General features: G+C 39.7%; 1 protein-coding gene and 1 non-coding gene across 11 annotated transcripts in view; one reads left to right on the forward strand and one right to left on the reverse strand.

Moving 5' to 3' along the window:
* Nucleotides 1-7,902: 7,902 nt before the first annotated feature.
* On the reverse strand, nt 7,903-8,043 carry LOC142870240 (U4 spliceosomal RNA). The gene has a single exon (XR_012918678.1). It is a non-coding gene; the product is annotated as a U4 spliceosomal RNA (small nuclear RNA).
* Nucleotides 8,044-14,610: 6,567 nt separating this feature from the next.
* The window catches only part of INPP4A (inositol polyphosphate-4-phosphatase type I A), a 147,758-nt gene continuing 142,515 nt past the window's right edge, over nt 14,611-19,853 (forward strand). For 9 of the 10 annotated variants that reach the window (XM_076001011.1, XM_012786983.2, XM_012786977.3 and 6 more), the window contains exon 1: nt 14,611-14,863. The gene's annotated coding sequence lies outside the window, so the exon portion shown is untranslated. Of the gene's footprint in view, nt 14,864-17,923; nt 17,965-19,853 lie in introns of all 10 variants that reach the window. The other variant, XM_076001009.1, reaches the window with a different exon arrangement.

A 19,853-nucleotide genomic window follows, 5' to 3' on the forward strand; every position in this document is an offset into this window, starting at 1 on the left:
GCAGGCCTTGTGTGAAAGAGCCTAGATCTCTGAGCCACTGCTGCAGCCCACTGGACTGTGATATGAGTAAGAAACAAACCTTCACTTTGTAAAGCCAATGACATTTGGTATTTGTTTATAAATTTTTATAATATCTGCCTTTGATTTCTTTTTGGCAGATATTATAAAAATTTCGTGTAAAAAAGCCAAGGGATACCAGGAAACTTTTGGAGGTGATGGTTATGTTTATTATCTTGATTGTGGTGACAATATCACAGGTATATGCATATGTCCAAACCCATCAAATTGCATACATTAAATATTTGCAGTTTTTGTGTATCAATTGTACCTTGATAAACTGTAAAAAAAAAATCTGTCTTTGAGTATGGAAGGAAGTATGTTCTTTGCCAAGCCAGCAGGTCAGGGTTAAATTTTTATATACGTCATTTCCAAACCTGCCTCCTCAGCCGCAATGCCCCTGACGGTGCTATCTTTGTCCTCAGGCTCCAGTGGTGCACTCTGCCCACCGCTGCACATGATGCCTTGGATCCAGAGGCCTGTCAGTTATCATACCTGTGGGACAGCCAAGGGTGAGCTCAGGCAGGGGAGAGATGTAGGGAGGAGGGATGGATTTTTTCAGATGGGGAACGAGGCTTAACAAGATGAAGCCACTTGTCCAGAACATACAGCTTTGAAATCTCAGGCAGGGATTTCAGAAGCCACGTATTTAACCTCTATGCTAAACTAGGCCAAAAGGAGTTGGGCGAGATGGACAAGTTCAATCAGAATGCGTCCAACTACTTTCCTTGCAAATTTACCACGAGTCTGTGGAAAACATTTTTTTTTTTAAATTGTGGGTTGCAATCCATTATTGAGTCATGAAATCAACCTAATAACAAGTTGTAAGGGAATATGCTAGAAAATAACAGACTGCATTGGCACCGTTCTTAGAAGTATTGCCCCATGAAAATCGCGTTGTTATGCACATATACACGCACGTTTGATTGAGGTGTAACAGCATATCTTGCTACGGATGGCAGTTAACAGAGTCTGAAAGCACTGCAAGAAGAATTAGGCTTTATTTATTTGTAAAGTTAATGGATTTTTTAAAATGTTACATTTGTGGGTAACCTGTGACTCCCAATGGGTCAGCCCTTGAAAATGCCCCACTATTCATCAATCCCAAATGCATGAGGTGAACAAAACTGCTTTATTCACCCTACCTTGAAAGGCACCAATGCCAGTATGCTCTCTGACAATGAGATCTGCTCCATCCCTCCAGCACACAGACCCCAGCATTCCCTTACAACACTTGGATCATTCCCAAGGAATTGGCTATATCAGAAATGGGGGTCATCCTCTCCAAAAGCAAATCCCAAAGACCTCCCATACTGCTGATCCCGCATGTGCCAAGAAATGCTTCTATCTCCCCAAGAGCCAACCACACCTTTCTTCTTCCCACCACACCCAGGGAATTCTCTCCTCACAATCTCATCTCATCCCTCCCTAGTCTCAACCTGCTTTGGACTAGACTGTCCATTTTAGCTGGAGAAGAGAATGTGATATGATACCCTTTTAAAGGAAAGCAAAACAGAGTAAATAAGAAAAGAAATAACATTCACAGTGAGCAAGAAATTTGGCATTTGTGTGATATTTACAGCACTGTTTCTTAGACCTTAATGTGTCCGCAAATCACCTGGGGATCATGTTAAATGCAGAATCTGACTCAGCAGGTTGCGGTGCAGCCCAACATTCCATCCGCCTAAGTTCCCTGGTGATGCTAAAGCCGCTGGTCCTCAGAACATGCTTTAAGTAGGAAGATCCTGTCTACACAATGGCTGGCACAGAGTGGGCACTCAAAAACATTTGCTAAATTGAGTTAAATTGCATTGAATTTGGGTTTTATGCCAGGACACACCATGAAGAACAAGTGTGATAAAGGGAAGCCATCAGTTAAACCAGTGGTTCACAACCCTGGATACACATCATCATCACCCGTAATCCTAGTGCTTAGTTTCCCCCCACCCCTTCAGATGCTGGTTTAATTAGTCTGGGATGAAGCCTGGGCAACCAAAAATTTTTAAAATTCTCTATGTGTGGGCTGGGCATGGTGGCTCATGCCTGTAATCCCAGCATTTGGGGAGGTTGAGGCAGGTGAATCACTTGTGCCCAAGAGTTTGAAGCTACAGTGAGCTATGATTGCACCACTGCACTCCAGCCTGGGTAACAGAGCAAGAGCCTACCTCTAAAAGACAAAAAACAAAAAAAGCCTCTCTAGGTGATCCTAATATGCAGAGCCAGGTTAGAGAACCAGTGAATTCAATAAAACTTTGTCATTGCCTGCTATGCGCCAGGTGTTGTGCTCTTAGAAAGGCATTGGAAGTCTAGAGTTGACAGAGGCCAGGTCCTTGCCCTGAGCAAACTAACAGGGGAAATCAGTCCACACATGACTATAATGTAAAAAGTGCTATAGTATACTTATATAAACTGTTTTGGAGATATAGATGAAGGAGAAACTGATTCAGCCTAGGGGAAGTGGGAGGAAAAAAGGACAGTGACCAAGAATTAAGATATTTGGATCTTAAAGGATGCGTAGGGGTTTGGCAGGCAGATATGGGAAGTGGCTGTTCCAAATCTCTGTTCTTCCATTATTAGCCATAGGTAGATAATGCTTGGCCAGAACCCAGGCTCCCAAATTCTTCACCAGATGCTTACTGCTGCCACAGGATTATGAGGAAGATCTATGCACAGAGAATAAGGTCAATCCAATGCATATCCTTTTTTTACCAGCTGGGGATATTTGTAAGGCCAAGTGTAAGGTGTCAACATGCTGTCTCAATCAGAGTACAGCCAGGAAAACAACCCACATCAGATACTCAATAGAGAGAATTTAATGGAGAACTAGTCACTGGATAGAGTTGCTAAAAATCCACATGGGCAATCATAAGGGCAACCCATAGATGAGAAAATACAGGGTGCCCAAAAGCTCAAGGGATGCAAGGAGGTGGTGGAATTACCAAAACCCAGGGGTCAGAGCTCTCTGGCAGGAGCTAGAATCATAACAAGGACGGCACAGAGATAGCTGGACTGCCCAAGGAGATGAATCCACTGCCAATGATGCAGAGATGACTCCAAGGGAGAGGCCAGAGGGAGATAGCTGCCTTTTCCCTTCCTCCTGCTCTATAGTCTCCCAATAATGCATCCCATTGGCCAAACCAGAACCCAGAAGTTGGCAAAGAAGCCTAGGTGATGTAGTTTTCATGTGTTAGCCTCTGAAGGGTGGGGACTGAATCTGAGCGCTTCTAGGCTTAGCTTACATATTCTGTATTTATGGCACAAGGCATACATTAAAAGCAGGATGAGTAATCTCTCTGTCCTTTTCCTCTGCTCCTAAAACTTTATCGTGGCCCAGAGCAGATGCTCTCAGCTGCTGTACTGGAGACACTTCCCAGACAGGGTCTGGGGAGGCCGGAATCCCCAAGCAGGTTATCTCTAGCTACAAGTGGCTTCTTACCTATACCCCAGTGTGCTAGACAAGTATATATTGTCTGTGTGCCGTGCAGTAATCATATTTCAGAAGCAATGTTATAAGAATAAGCAAAGAAAGAGGGATTGGAGGAAGCCCACACCTAGGATGCTTCTAGAGCAGCATGAGTCTCAACTGTCAACCTGATGAGTTCCAAGGTGAGGCAGTCCAGACTCATCTAATTTACTAGCAAAAAGGAAAGCAATCAAAGAAGGTGGCCGATATTGAAAGAGAGGATTATGGTCAAAATCCATTTTCTTCACAGAATCCTGGTGAAAGAGGACTTGAAATAAAACCAAAATTTCCCCAAGCCTCAGGTTTTGGAAGAAGTAAAAGGATACTATAGAATGTTTTGGATCCTGAGCAATTGTTCTTTTCAGTTCCTATATCCAAAGAAAGAGAAAGTGTGACCCATACATAGGGTGGTGGGACAGGGGGGTTTACAAGCAATGGAAACCACTTAAGAGTGGGCCCAGGTTGAATTTATCAAATACTTTAAATCTCTCATTATAAATATGTTCAAAGCACAAAGGAAAACAGCCTTAAAAAAGTTAAAAAAATTATGACAATGTTTCATCAAACAGACAATAACAATACAGAGACATTATAAAAAAGAAAAAATAAAAATTCTGACATTGAAAAGTATAGCAACTGATGTGAAAAATTCATTAGAAGGGCTCAACTGTAGATGTAAACTGGCAGAAGAAAAGATCAGCAAACATGAAGGTAGATCAATAGAGAGTATGAAATCCAAAAAACAGAGATAATAAAGGATGAAGGAAAATAAATAGAACCTCTGAGAAATATGGGACACTATCAAGCATACCAACATACACTTACTAGGAGAAGCAGAAAGAGAGGAGAAAAGAAAGAAGCAGAAAAATTCACGCATCCAAAACTATCAACCAACCCCAAGTAGGGTTAAAGCAAAGAGATCCATACACAAAACATCTTGGTAAATATGCTAAAAACAAAAGACAAAGGGAAAATATCAAAAGCAGCAAGAGAAAATGACTTGTCACATACAAAGAATCCCTAACAAAATTAATAGCTGACTTATCATAAATAATAGAAGACAGGAAGCAGTGGGATAGCATATTCAAAGTGCTCCAAAAAACAAAAACAAAAAATTGTCAACCAAGAATGTTATATCCAACAAACTGTCTTTTAAAACTAAAGATGAAATAAAAACATTCTGAGAGAAACAAAAAACTGAGAAAATTCATTACTAGCAGACCTTTTCGACAAGAAATACCAAAGCAATTTTTATGCTGAAAGCATTAAAAACACCAGATAGTATTTCATAATAGAAAGAAATTGAGACATTCACAAATATATAAAAATTTTAAAACAAATTCTTAAATAACCAATGGATCACTGAAAAAAATCACAAGTGAAATTATAAAATATTTGAGATGAATGGAAATGTCTGTCCAGAAAGTATCCAGCCATGTAACATGAAAAATAGAGACATTTATTGCAGAGGATACAAGGTATAAGAAACATTGTCTATAGGACAATGACACTTCATTCCCCTTTGAAGTAGGCACCTTGGGACCTCACACAGTTCTCCCACTGGCTCTTAACCTAACCCATCCATGTTCACCATTTTCAGGTATTCTGCTTGTTGCAGGTGTTCTGCTTGTTCCAGAACATGGATCACTTTCAACAGATTCTCGACCATCTTTGTAGCATTTGTGCCACACTTTTATTTGCGCTGCATTCATTACATCGTCCCCAAAAGCCTTCTGAGTCATCCGAATAGTTTCCACAGAGGAACGTCCAAGCTTAATGCAAAATTTGATGCAAATTCATTGCTCTGCTTGCTCAATCATGTTTAATGCGATGGTCACACTGTAGACATGCTCACTCAGTGGGATCTAGCGCCCCACTGACTAGTACAGTGAAGTTGTCATTGTTCAAGCATGTGCATTACAGTTCACTCTCCTTGGCTGCCAGGCCTCATGATGTCATGCAAACCATTCTCATTATATCAACAATGGCTGGGTACTTTCTGGACAGCCCTTGTAAAAACATGAGTCAGCTAATGCAGTGCTTAGAGGGAAGCTTATACTTATAAATGTCTGTATTAAGAGAAGAAGAAGGAAAAACATTTCAAATCAACAGTCTAAACTTCCACTTTCCAAACTGAATAAAAAAGCAAAAACCTAAAGCAAGCAGAAGGAAGGAAATAATGAGTATTAGAGCGGAAATTAATAAAATAGATTACAGAATAACAATAGAAAATTATCATTGAAAATGAAACTAAAAGTTGCTTCTTTGAAATGATCACAACAAATCAGATGGCCTAAATGAAATGAACTTGTTCCTAGAATGATACAAAACTGACTCTAAAATAAATGGAAAATCTGAATACATCTATCATAAGTAAAAACATTGAAATGGAATTTAAACACTACTCAGAAAGAAAAGCCAAAGTATAGATGACTTCACTGGTGAATTCTACCAACTTTTAAAGATGAACTAATATACTCTTCTATAAATTCTTTGAAAAATAGAAGAGGAGAAAACACTTCTCAGCTCATTCTATGAGGCCTGCATTACCCTGATACCATATCCAAACAAGGACACAATAAGAAAATCAATCTTTATGCCAATATCTCTTATGCACATAGATGTAAAAATCATCAACATAATACTAACAGATCAAATCTAGCAATATATAAAAGACAATTTCTATATAAATTTTAGATCAGCTTCCTAATTTCTGCAAAGATGGCAACTGGGATTTAAATAGGGATTGCTTCAAATTTTAGATCAAGCAGGAGAATATTGCCATCTTAAAAATATACAATCTGGCCGGGCGCGGTGGCTCACGCCTGTAATCCTAGCTCTCTGGGAGGCCGAGGCGGGCGGATTGCTCGAGGTCAGGAGTTCGAAACCAGCCTGAGCAAGAGGGAGACCCCGTCTCTACTATAAAATAGAAAGAAATTAATTGGCCAACTAATATATATACAAAAAATTAGCCGGGCATGGTGGCGAATGCCTGTAGTCCCAGCTACTCGGGAGGCTGAGGCAGGAGGATTGCTTGAGCCAGGAGTTTGAGGTTGCTATGAGCTAGGCTGACGCCATGGCACTCACTCTAGCCTGGGCAACAAAGCGAGACTCTGTCTCAAAAAAAAAAAAAAAAAAAAACAAAAACAAAAAAAAATATACAATCTTTTGATTCATTAACACAAGATGTCTTTCTATTTATTTGGGTCTCCTTTAATTTCTTTTAATTAATAATATTTTGTATTTTCAGTGCACAAGTTTTGGGCTTTTTCCTTAAATATATTCCTAAGTATTTTATTCTTTTTGAAACTATTATTAATGGAGTTTTTTCTTAATTCCATGTACAAATTGGTCACTGCTACTTTATAGAAATATTGGTATCCCAACTGAATTGGTTTATTAGTTCTAATAGGTTTTTTTTTTTGGTAAATCTCTTAGGATTTTCCTTATACAAGATCATGTATATAGAATGTATTTATGTACAAGTATCTTATATACATGAGTCTATACACAGGATCATGTAATCTGCAAATAGAGATGGTTTACTTTTATCTTTTCATTATGGATGCTTTTATTTATTTATTTATTTTTTCTTTGCCTACTAGCCTTTGCTAGAACTTCCAATACAATGTTGCATGGAAGTGGCAAGAGGGAATATTCTTATGTTGTTTCTGGTCTTAGAGGTAAAGCCATCAGTCTTTCATCAGTGAGTATAATATTAACTGTGGGTTTTTGTCAGTGTTTTTTTAGTGGATTATTCTTTTTCAGTTTGAGGAAGCTCTCTTCTATTCTAAGTTTGTTGACCCATGGATGCATGGTGAATTTCTGCATATAATTATGTAGTTTTTTGTTTTTTATTTTATTAATATGATGTATTACATTAATTGATTTTCAGATATTAAACTAGCCTGTATGCCTGTGATAATCCCTTTTGGTCATGCTGTATAATCCTTTTCTTGTGTTACCAGGGTCAATTTGGTACTGTTTTTTGGAGGATTTTTATATCTATGTTAATAAGGGCTATTAGTCTATAGCAGGCGTCCTCAAACTACGGCCCACGGGCCACATATGGGCCGCCTAGCACATTTATCCGGCCCGCCAGGTGTTTTTGCAGCTGCTGCCTGTCCTGCTTAGCAGCCGACTCGTCCTGGGCCCACAGTGTGCACTCTCCAACGGTCTGAGGGACAGTGAACTGGCCCCCTGTTTAAAAAGTTTGAGGACTCCTGGTCTATAGTTTTCTTTTATGATGATGTCTATTGTTTTGGTATGAGGATCGTAAATGTCTCATAAGTGAGTTTGGAAGTGTTCTTTTCTCTTCTAATTTTTATAACAGTTTATAAAGGATTCTTTTTTTTTTATTATTTATTTTTTTTTTAGTTCAGTCTCCGTAGAGACTGTCAAAAATTGCCAATGCCGACTATATTTCAAGTCGTCATGGCGGGGTATTGGGAAAAGTTTTCAATTAGCAATAATCGCGCCTCGGATAAACCTCATTGGCTACGATACTGCCACTGCGCAAAGCTTCTTTTTTTTTTTTGAGACAAAGTCTTACTCTCTTGCCCAGGCTAGAGTGCTGTGGTGTCAGCCCAGCTCATAGCACCCTCAAACTCCTGGGCTCAAGAGATCCTTCTGCCTCAGCCTCTGGAGCAACTGGGACTACAGATATGCGCCACCATGCCCAGCTAATTTTTTCTATGAATTTGTAGTCATCCAGCTAATTTCTTTATTATTTTAGTAGAGACAGGGTCTCACTGTTGCTCAGGCTGGTCTCAAACTCCTGAGCTCAAACAATCCATCCACCTCGGCCACCCAGAGTGCTAGGATTACAGGCATGAGCCACCGTGCCCAGCCTAAGGATTCTTAAGTATTTGTTAAAATTCACCAGTAAGGATGTCTGGGTCTGAGTTTTTCTTTATGGGATGTTTTAAAATTACTAATTCAAGTATTTTTTCTTGTTATAAGTCTATTCATATCTTCTGTTTCTTCTTGAGTTGGTTTTGTTAATTTGTTTCTTTCTGGGAATTTCTTCACTTCCTCTAAGTTATATAATTTGTTGACATATGGGTTGTTTAGAGTTTTTCTTTACACTTCTTGTTATTTATATAAGGAGAGTGATGTCTTCTTTCTCAATTCTAATTTCAGTATCTTCTCTCTCCTTTTTTCTTGGTCAGTCTAGCTAAAGATTTGTCAAAATTATTAATATTTTCAAAGAACCAAGTCTTGATTTTGTTGATTTTCTCTGTTATTTTTCTATTCTGTATTTCATTTATTTTCATTCAAATCTTTATTATTTCCTTTCTTCTGCTTGCTTTGAGTTTAATTTCTTATTTTTCTATTTCTTAGAAGTAAGTTTAGATTGCTGATTTTTTTAGATCTTTGTTATTTTTAAATATAGTTTTTTCCAACTATAAATTTCCTTCTGAGCATTGCTTTAGCTGGATCCCAAAAGTTTTGGTATGTTGAGTTTTCATTTTAATTTTTCTCAAAATATTTTCTGATTTCCCTCTTAGTTCTTCTTTGACCTTTGGTTATAGAAGACTGTGTTGTTTAATTTCCATTTACTTGTAAATTTCCTAAATTTCCTTCTGTTGTTTATTCCTATTTTAATTCCATCTGCTCAGAGAACATACTTTGTGTAACTTCAATCCTTTTTTATTTATTTAGGCTTTTTTATGTCCTACCATATAATCTCTCCTGGAGGATGTTTCATGTGCAATTGAACACTACAGTGTGTCCTGCTATTGTTGGGTGGAATATTCTACAGATATGTTAAGTCTAGTTGGCTTATAGTATTGTCCAAGTTTTCTATTTCCTTATTGGTCTTCTACTTCATTGTTTTATTCATTATTTAAAGTGGCATACTGAAATCTTCAATTATTACTATTACATCATCACTTCTCACTTCAATTCTGTCAGTTTTTGCTATGTGTATTTTGGGGCTCTATTGTGGATGCAAATAGATTGAGGAAGATATTTGTGGTTTTTCTCTTTGCTTTTTTTTCTTTGTGTGAATTTGAGTTACTCTCTAGTGTCATTTCATGTCAGCCTAAAGGACTCTCTTTTGTATTTCTTAGAGGGTAGAACAGCTAGCAGTGAATTCTTTCCATTTTTGTTTATCTGGGGATGTCTTAATTTCTCCTCCATTTTTCAAGGAGAGTTTTGCTTAATATAGAATTCTAGGTTTCTGGCCTTTTCCTTTCATTACGTTGAATATGTCATCTCACTGCCTTCTAGTCTCCATGGTTACTGGTGAGAAAACAGCTGTTAATTTTATTGAGGATCCCTTGTACTTGATGAATTGATTCTTTCTTGCTGCTTTCATGATTCTCTCCATATTTGGCTTTTGATAATTTGATTATGATGCATCTAGATGTGGCTCTTTTATTCAGTCCATTCTACTTGGAGTTTGTTGAAATTTTTAGATGCATAGATTAATTTTTTAAGCTAAGTTTGGGAAGTTTTTAGTGATTATTTGTTGAAATATTCTTTCTGCAACTTTATCTCTCCTGTCTCCTTCTGGGACTCTCATTATGTGTATCTTAGTGTACTTGATGGTGTCCACAGAACTCTTAGGTTCTGTTCATTTGTTTTCATTGTTTTTTTCTGTATGTTCCTCAGACTATGCAACATCAATTGACCTATCCTCAAGTTTGCTAATTCTTTCTTCTGCCAGCTCAATCCTGCTATTGTACCCCTCTAATAGAGTTTTCATTTCAGTTATAACTTTGAATGACAGAGTTTCTTTTTTAAATAAAATTCTCATATCGTAATCTATATTCTTGTTTTGGTAAGATATTGTTCTCATACTTTCCTTTAAATTTTGAGACATGGTTTCCATTATTTTATTTTATTTTTTTGAGACAGAGTCTCACTTTGTTGCCCAGGCTAGAGTGAGTGCCATGGCGTCAGCCTAGCTCACAACAACCTCAAACTCCTGAGCTCAAGCAATCCTTCTGCCTCAGCCTCCCAAGTAGCTGGGACTACAGGCATGCGCCACCATGCCCGGCTAATTTTTTCTATATATATTAGTTGGCCAATTAATTTCTTTCTATTTATAGTAGAGACAGGGTCTTGCTCTTGCTCAGGCTAGTTTCGAACTCCTGACCTCGAGCAATCCACCCACCTCGGCTTCCCAGAGTGCTAGGATTACAGACGTGAGCCACTGTGCCTGGCCTCCATTAGTTCTTTGAACATATTTATAATGGTTGGATTAAAGTCTCTGTCTAGTACGGCCAACATGTGTGTATTTTCGAGGATGGTCAATTGACTGCCTTTTAACCTGCGTCCTTTCCTGCTTCTTTATGTGTCTTGAAAATTTTTGTCAAAATCTGGACATTTTAAATAATTTAATATGGCAACTCTAAAAATCATATTTCCCTCCTCCCCAGGGTTTGTTGTTGTTACTGTTTATTGTTTTGCTTTTAGTGCCTCTCTTGGACTAATTTTGTAAAGTCTGTATTCTTTGTCATTTGGATAAAGGTTGTGCAGAGTTGTGTACATGAGCATGTCCTTTTAGATTTCTAGAAATATGTTAAATCATTTTTTTTTTTTTTTTTTTTTTTTTTTTAGTTTTGAGATGGGGTCTTGTTATGTTGTCCAGGCTGGAGTGCAGAGGCTAATCACAGGTGCAATCACAACACTCTACAGCTTCAAACTCCTGGGCTCAAGCAATTCTCCTGCCAGTCTCCCAAGTAGCTGGGACTACAGGTGTGCACCACTGCACCAGCTTATGTTAAACCATTTTAGAAAACCCCTATGGATTTCTCATTCCTAATTTTTTCCTTTCAAGTTTTTCAGTCATCCTCTTGTTAGCTCCAATTGTGTCAACACCTCAGGCAGCTGTAATGTTAAACAATTGTTGCTGATTATTGTCAACAAATGCACTGTGAATAGGGCCATTTGCACACAGCAAACTTAATCATGTCAATGAATGACAAACCCTGAGATTGGAGCTTTTCCAGGAAGGTACTAGATTAAGTAAAATAGTGACAAGACTCTGGGGATAGGGTTCTCCTTTTTACTCCTTCAGTGGCTGCTAGACTGCTGGTTTTTACAGCTACTATGACTACAGGGCAGTTGGATTTCAATGCTGCATATATTCTCTGATGAAACCATATAGTTATCCCTCAGTATCCATGGGGAATTGGTTCCGGGACCCATGGATACAAAAGTCCATTGATGTTCAAGTCCCTTATAAATGGGATGTTTAATATATATATAACATGTGCTATATAAAATGACATAGTTTTTTCATATAACTTATGTACATCCTCCTGTATACTTTAAATTATGTCTAGATTACTTATAATACTGAAAACAATGTAAAAGCTATGTAAACAGTTATGCTGTATTGTTTGTGGAATAATAACAAGAGAAAAAAATTCTGTACTAGTACAAATGCAACTTTTTTCCAGATATTTTTGATCCAAGATTGGTTGAATCCACAGATGTAGAACCCATGGATATGAAGGTAGATGTTTAATGGCCTGAAGAGAAATTCTTGTGTAGGATGGTACTAGTCCTAATCACTGCTCAGCTCTTAATTTTTGTATATAAATTATCTAAATCAGCTTAGTTATTGTATATAGATTATTTAAGTCAGTATGTTCATCAGAATCCCCTCTAGGGCTTGTTAAATCACAGATCACTTGACTCCACTTTCAGTGTTTCTGATTCAGTGCATATGGGGTGGGGTCTGGGAATTTGCATTTCTAGCAAGTACTGAGAAGATGCTGATGCCAATGGTTGGGGACCCACATGTTGAGAACTTCTGAAGGACTGGGATCCTTTACCACCAGCATACTTCTAGGATAATTTCTTCTGTCATGCTGTGATGCTTAGGGAATACGTATAGCATCATATTTACCAACAAACTTGGCTCCCTTTTCACTTGATACTTTTCTTTCCACACTGGAATTTGGGCCTCATTCTTTGCCACCCTGAAAACATGATTGATCTTTTAAGATCATCCATAATTATACATCAATCAAGTGACAAATGTTATTGGAAGCCTGATCCTCATTCAGTGTTTGTTACTGTGCTAAATGAATGGATGTTGAAATTAGACCAATGTCTATTTTTAAATTTTGTGAATTTAAGGCCGGGCGCTGTGGCTCACGCCTGTAATCCTAGCTCTTGGGAGGCCGAGGCGGGCGGATTGCTCAAGGTCAGGAGTTCAAAACCAGCCTGAGCAAGAGCGAGACCCCGTCTCTACTATAAACAGAAAGAAATTAATTGGCCAACTGATATATATATATATATATAAAAAAAAAATTAGCCGGGCATAGTGGCACATGCCTGTAGTCCCAGCTACTGGGGAGGCTGAGGCAGAAGGATCACTCGAGCCCAGGAGTTTGAGGTTGCTGTGAGCTAGGCTGACGCCACGGCACTCACTCTAGCCTGGACAACAAAGTGAGACTCTGTCTCCAAAAAAAAAAAAAAAAAAATTTTGTGAATTTAAATTTGTTTCTTTTTAAAAGCTACTGTTTAAAAACTCTTTTAGCTTGATAATAAATAGCATGGCCATCATATGTACTGTCTGACTAGGAATACTTTTGACAGTGAAAGAGGTTCCTATTAATAATTTTGCTGGAAGCCTGGTATGGTGGTGTGTACTTGTAGTCTCAGGGAATTGGGAGGCTGAGATGAGAGGATTGCTTGAGGCCAGCAGTTCGAGGCTGTAGTGTGCTCTGATTGTGGCTGTGTGAATAGCCACTGTGCTTCAGCCTAGGCAATATAGTGAGACTCCATCTCTAAAAATGAAGAACTAAAAAAAATTCTGCTGGATAAAACATGTAAGCTGGGGCTGTCCCAGGCTTACTCTTGGTCACATTAATTTAAAAAATAAAATATAGAAATATTTTACCTTTCTACAAATTTGTTTGATATTCTTGGCTTTAACTTTGTACTAGGGTCAAAGTTCTGTCAATATTTCCTTTCATTTATCTGAAGAAACAATAAGAGGAAACTATTTTGTTAATAAGTTACTTTTCAGAAGAGAAATAAAATGAGAAGTCAGAAAAGAAATAAAAATTTAAAAATAGTTTTATATGTGTTTATTTTTATTTCAGACTATTGTCTGCATTTGGCTTTTTGGTGACATGGGGAGTATCAGATGTAATTCTAAATAAATTCAGAGAATTTTTGTTTAATTTTCATTTCTAACAGATTATTCACTTCTTTTTAAAGCAAATTACTGGCATAAATGCTTACCTGTTTTTTAAACCTGAGTGTGTGAACTCTGAAAAGTATTCTGGTTTATTGAATTAAAATTGTTTTCATTTAAGAATTCTTAAGGAGAAAGCTTTTTTTTTTTTTTTCTGATAACATGTAAAGGCTCAAAGATAAGGAAAATATTTATGTTCAGTCCAGTACTTACCCTTGCTCAAGCAGACATGTTAAGTTTTAAAGTCAAATTAAAGTGTAAATTTTCTCTTAAAACTTCTAACTGCCTAAATTTTTCCCCTATGGAAAAACAGAATTTTGGGGGAGAGGTGTAAGGAACTGATATTTGCTGGGAGTCTCTTAGTGTGATTTATGTACATATGCCAGAACAGGTATGGAAGGGTATACACTCAGAGGTTAGCAGTCTCTCTTTGTTTTGCAAATTTGTATTTTCCAAGTATTGTAATGTCAATTTTGTGCTTCTTTCTGGTTAGAAATTTTTTGCTTCTTTGTGGTTTTCGCTTCTTTCCTAAGCGTCTTCTAGGGAGTGAGCACACCTGCACTTGGGAGGTGCGCTCACTGGGAGGGCAAATGGCCTGAGAAGGTCACTGGGTTGCGGCTCCTCCACAGAACCCTCCTCCTTGGGGATATGCCAGGGCGTCAGAGGCCTAAGTGTATGTGAAGGTGAAAAATGCTATCGCTCGGTTGAGTACGGAAGTTCAAGAACTCCCTGCAGGTGACGCAGTCAGAGGGGAGGTGTGACCTTGTGGGAACTCAAGAGTAGAGGTCAGCGCTAGCCGCTGAACCACCCGGCTCTGCTGCCGCCCGGGGAGGTGGATCCAGCTGTGGGCGGGGCGCGAGCAGGGCCGGGGCTCGCGCTGTGCGCATGCGCGGCCAGTGGGCGGGGCCGGGGCGGGGCTGCGCGCGGCGTCCAGAGCGGTAGCGGCTGCGGCGGCGGCGGCGGCGTCAAGGTTCGGGCTGTGGCGCGGGCGGCGGGTTCGCAGCCGGGCGGACGCCGCGGGGCCGGGGCAGAAGAACTAGCACCTGAGGCCGGGCCTGCAGCCCGCGACTTCGCGACCAGGCGGCGGCTCTGCTGCTGTGGGGCTCGGGCGCGCGGGCGGGCGGGTCGGAGGACTGCGAGACAGCTGGGCGGCGGGCGCCGCGGGCCGGGCCAGCCAGGTAGGTGGGCTGGGCCGGGCCGGGCTGGGCCGGGCCGGGCCGGGCGGCGGGCGACGCGGCAGCTGCGGGGACCCGGGGACTGGGGTGGGCCGCGGGTGCTGGGGGCGAGTCCCGGTACCCGCTGGGCAGGACAGGGATGGCGCCCGTCGTTGTCATGGAAATTGCACAGCCTAGCGGTTCACCTGCGGTGGCGTCTTTTAAGAACAATCCAAGCTTGGCAGAGCCCTAGCCCCAGGAAGACCTGGCCGCCCCGCGCTGGGGGCAGGTGCCGAGGGGTGGTGGCGGGGAGCCCGGGATGCGGGACTCGGTGCACCGAGCCCAGGTCGCGGTGCTTGCCCGGTGCGTCTCCAGGGCTAGATCTAGTGAGTCCTGAGGCTGAAGGCCTTGCAGTGTTTTGGGTGTAAACATAACCCAGTAAAAGTGAACATGCATTTCAATGCAGGAAATCTGGACTCCTTCCTCACAACTCTTCCCTTTTCTGCCGGCCCATAGCCCCACACAACATTTCTTGCATCTTTGCTTTTTATATTATATTTCTCTATGGCTTTGCTAGTCAATTTATTGAGGCCTGAGGAATTTTAGGGGATCTATGGCTATGTCTTGAAAACCCAGTCCATGAATGGGAAGGCCGTAGAAGACTGAGACACTCAAAATGTCAAAGGTAAATTTATGTCTTTGTGGGCGAAGGAAGGGAGCAGTTGATGGGCTGGCTTCTCTCCTTCTTGTCGCCTGCCCTCTGACATTACATAATGATGTGTTCTTCCTATTCAGAGTTCATCCATAATGACAGATCATGCAAATAATTCCCCTAGATAAGAAAGAAGTATAGGTGGTTGTAAAGCCCATTTTCTTGTCTTTCGCTTTGCCACTGAATGTGTTTTGTGTTGGGAGGCTGCCTAAGAGTAGAATTTGATTTGTCACCTGCCACTTAGGGCATCTGGACCAAGAGAATGGGGGGTGGGGTGGCAGTTTGGATGTTGCAGTGAAATTCTGCCTGGTTTATCTTTTTCACAGTGGGTCGTGTGGACCATGGGGAAGCTAAGTGGGGTTGGGGACAGAGCAGGTTGACCTTGGTGTGAATCCTGGTTTTGTTGCTTGCCAACTCTGGTTCTCAGTGTTCTCATCTCTAAAAGGCAAGAACAGAACCTCCTTTGCTGAGTTTGTTTTGGAATCTAGATGCTGTTGGCATTGGTCAGTGCATATAGGGTAGCTGTAGGTTGTCCTGGAATTAAGCCTAAACATACATACATACATATATATGTGCATATATATGTATGTATGTATGTATGTGTATATATGTATGTTTAGGCTTAATTCCAGGACAACATACAGCTACCCTATATGCATTGACATTCATACATACATACATACATACATACGTACATATATATATATGTTGAAAACAGGCTTTCTTTAACAGGAATTTAATTTTGGATCTAGGCTAGGGCTTTTGTTTTAGGGGTTCTTTGCTGAAAGATTTACTCCAGGAAGATTTAAATCACTGTTTTCTTTGAAGAAGGATGAATGATGAGGTCCATGTTAGAAGGTCTGTGTGGTTTTTCTGTTGGAGGATTGCTGTCAGGAAACCATGATGCTGTCCCAGGGGTGGCGTTGCATGGGAACAGAGCCTCCCAAGGCCTTGTTCCCTGTGATGTCTTGTAAAAATACACCTCTAAAGCCAAAGTTACTAGGAGGGGTTGGCTTGAGAACACAGCTTAAAGGAATGGATGCTAGGCCGGGCGCGGTGGCTCAAGCCTGTAATCCTAGCACTTTGGGAGGCTGAGGCGGGTGGATTGCTCCAGGTCAGGAGTTCGAAACCAGCCTGAGCAAGAGCGAGACCCTGTCTCTACTATAAATAGAAAGAAATTAATTGGCTAACTAATATATATATATAGAAAAAAGATTAGCCGGGCATGGTGGCACAGCCACTCGGGAGGCTGAAGCAGTAGGATTGCTTGAGCCCAGGAGTTTGAGGTTGTTGTGAGCTAGGCTGACGCCATGGCACTCACTCTAGCCTGGGCAACAAAGTGAGACTCTGTCTCAAAAAAAAAAAAAAAAGGAATGGATGCTGGATAAATACAAAGAGAAAGGAGCACTGTATTTCTACCAAGCTCCTTGATAGAATCGTTGTGCTTACCTAGCCACTTCAGTTATGCAGCTGCTTTTTATTTGGCATATTCTGCCTCAGAGTGTTTATTTGCTTAGGTAAGTCTTGTCTCCCAGCTAGACTCGGAGCCAAGGACAGACATTATAGTTTAATCCCATTGTTTTGGAAATTGGTATTATGTAGTATTGCTGTTAAACTGAATATTAGGTTTTTTAAAAATTACTTTAAGGAAAGGATGAAATGAAATAATACATATGAGAGCTTTTTGTAAACCGTAGAATGCACCAGAGAGATGGGATGTGTATGACAGAACTACTAGCCCTGCAAGTCCTGTTAGCCAGTGACTGCCTGGGCACATTCTCAGCCAGCATCTCTGCAAATGCACACACAATGAATGGACTGAAAAGGCACTGTGGAGCAAGTGATCCCTGACCCCCACTCCATGGCTTAACATCTTAAGAATTCAATAAAGCAGAGTAGAAGGAAGGCTTTTGACCATGACTCTTTCATCCTGTTTTTGTATATTAGTGAAAAACTCCTTTTTAAAAGCTTATGTATTCCAGAAAAGTTCTCATAGCATCATCAACTACTCATACTGTCAGGAGGCTTTGACTTTCACTGAGTAAAAAATAGCACAAGTCTTCAATGAAGAAGGCTTGATTATGTTGGTGCTTCTTTTGTAGAACTTGATTAATGAGCTGGTCTTGAGAGATCCTTCAAAACAGCTTTTTTTTTTTAAGTGTCCTGGAACAGGAAGTTTGTGAGGAGAGCATATTTTGGGGAAACCAATATTAACACCTGAGCAGGCTTGCTTCTTTTTGTCTCTCTGTGCTGTTAAGGCAAATGCCATCATGAACCCAATCCCAAGAAATTTACCTGTATTTGTATTAATATGCACACTTTGCTCTCTTTAATTTTTTTTTGTGTGTGTATATATTTTGATATGATTTCAGACTCACAGAAAAGTTGCAAGAATAAGCCAAGGGATTCTCAGGTACGTTTTACCCACATTCTCCAAATGTTGACATTTTGCTACCCTGCTTTAACCATCTCTCATATCCATGTGTGTGATTGTTTTTTTCTGAAGTATTTAATAGTAAATTGCAGACTGGATACCCTTTTACTTCTAAATACTTCAATATGTATTTCCTAAAAAACAAGGACATTCTCTTATATAACAATAGTACAGTTATTAAAAAATCAGGAAATTAATCTTGATACATCACTGTTATTTAGTGTACAGGTCTTGTTTGGGTCTTGCAAATTGCCTCAATATTGTCCTTTCTTACTGGCAAGATAAAATCCTAGATCATTCATTTTGCATTAAGTTGTTCTGACTCTCCTTCAATCTGAAACAGTTCCTGAATCTTTCTTTGTATTTCATGACATTGACAAATTCGAAGACTACTGATTTTTTTAGATAATGTCCCTCAATTTGAGTTTCCTTACGCTTAGATTCAATTTATGCATGTCTGGCAGGAGCAGCACAGTGTTGATGCTGCAGTCTTAGTATGTCCCCTCAGGAGGTACATGCTTTGAGTATCCCATTCACTGGCCTTGTTAACTTTGATTGCTTCATTAAGGTGGTGTGTAACTCTTTGAAAAATTACCATTTTCCCCTTTGTAGTTTAATATGTATCTCATAGGAAGAGAATCTGAGACTATGTAAATATGCTGTTACTCCTCATACTTTCACCTACTAGTTTTAGAATCCATTGGTGCTTCTTACCTGAATCAGTTATTATGATAGTCAACAGATGGTGATTTTCTAATTCCATGTTTCCTCTTATACTTGTTAGTTGGAATTGTACTGAAAGGAAGAACTTTTGTTTCTTATTCATTTTTGCTTTAGATCTCTGGACTCATGAATTATTTGCTTTATTTAATAGATTACGGTCTGTTACTCTTGTTACTCATTTTATTGCTCAAATTGTCCCAGATTTGGCCAGTGGGAGTCTCTTCAAGCTGGCTCTTATGTCCTTTTGACAAGTGGCCATCGTTCTCTGAGGATTTCTTTTCTTTCTAGCACAAAGCTTTCAAGACTTAGCTTGTACTTTCCTTGCCCCAGCCCTGGAATTAGCCATTTCTCCAAAGAACCCTGGTTCCTTTTAGTGGAGAATGATATTAAAAACCAAGATGCGGGCACTAGGCTCATTGTTACTGAGGTAACACTGCTTCTAGATTCTCAGGGGACAGATGCTCTTGTTGTAAATGTAAGTACAGTCACATTACACAAAATTTTCTGTGATTTGCTTTTAAAATTTAATGCTGTATCCTGAAGATTTATATGTACTGACATGAGAAGTTTGCCCTTTTTCTTTTGGTCTATATTCCAGAGTATGGATTTACCATAACTTATTTTACCATTCCTTATTGATGGACATTTAGGTTGTATTTGATTTTTTGCTCTGAAAATAGTGAACTACATCACTTTAAAACTCACAAATATTTTAGTCTTCTAGATCCCTAGAAGTAGAGTTTCTGGGTCAAAGACTAATTTTAAATTGATAGTTTTGCCACATTGCCCCCAAGAGGCTTTATCAGTCTGTACTTCCTCTATTAGTGTGTGAAACTGCTTGTTTCCCTTTAACTTGGCTAACATAGAAGAGAATAAATCTTGTTAATTTTGCCAATCTGATGGACAAAGAAGACAATGCTGTTTTAATTACATTTACAGAATTGCCAAAAAATTGAAAACCTTTTGCTAATTTATATTCTAGCTTCTGTGAGTTCCCTATTCAGATCTTTTGTCCATTTTTTCTTATTAGGCTGTTTTTCTTTATCTTATTGGATTGTGGGTGTTGCTATAACTTTGGAGTTTGTTCTTGGCAGCCTTAGAATGTTCCTTTTTGACACCTTTTTTAATCCTGAAGAAGAAGGAGC

Source organism: Microcebus murinus, chromosome 3, assembly GCF_040939455.1.
Source record: "Microcebus murinus isolate Inina chromosome 3, M.murinus_Inina_mat1.0, whole genome shotgun sequence".
NCBI lineage: Eukaryota > Metazoa > Chordata > Mammalia > Primates > Cheirogaleidae > Microcebus > Microcebus murinus.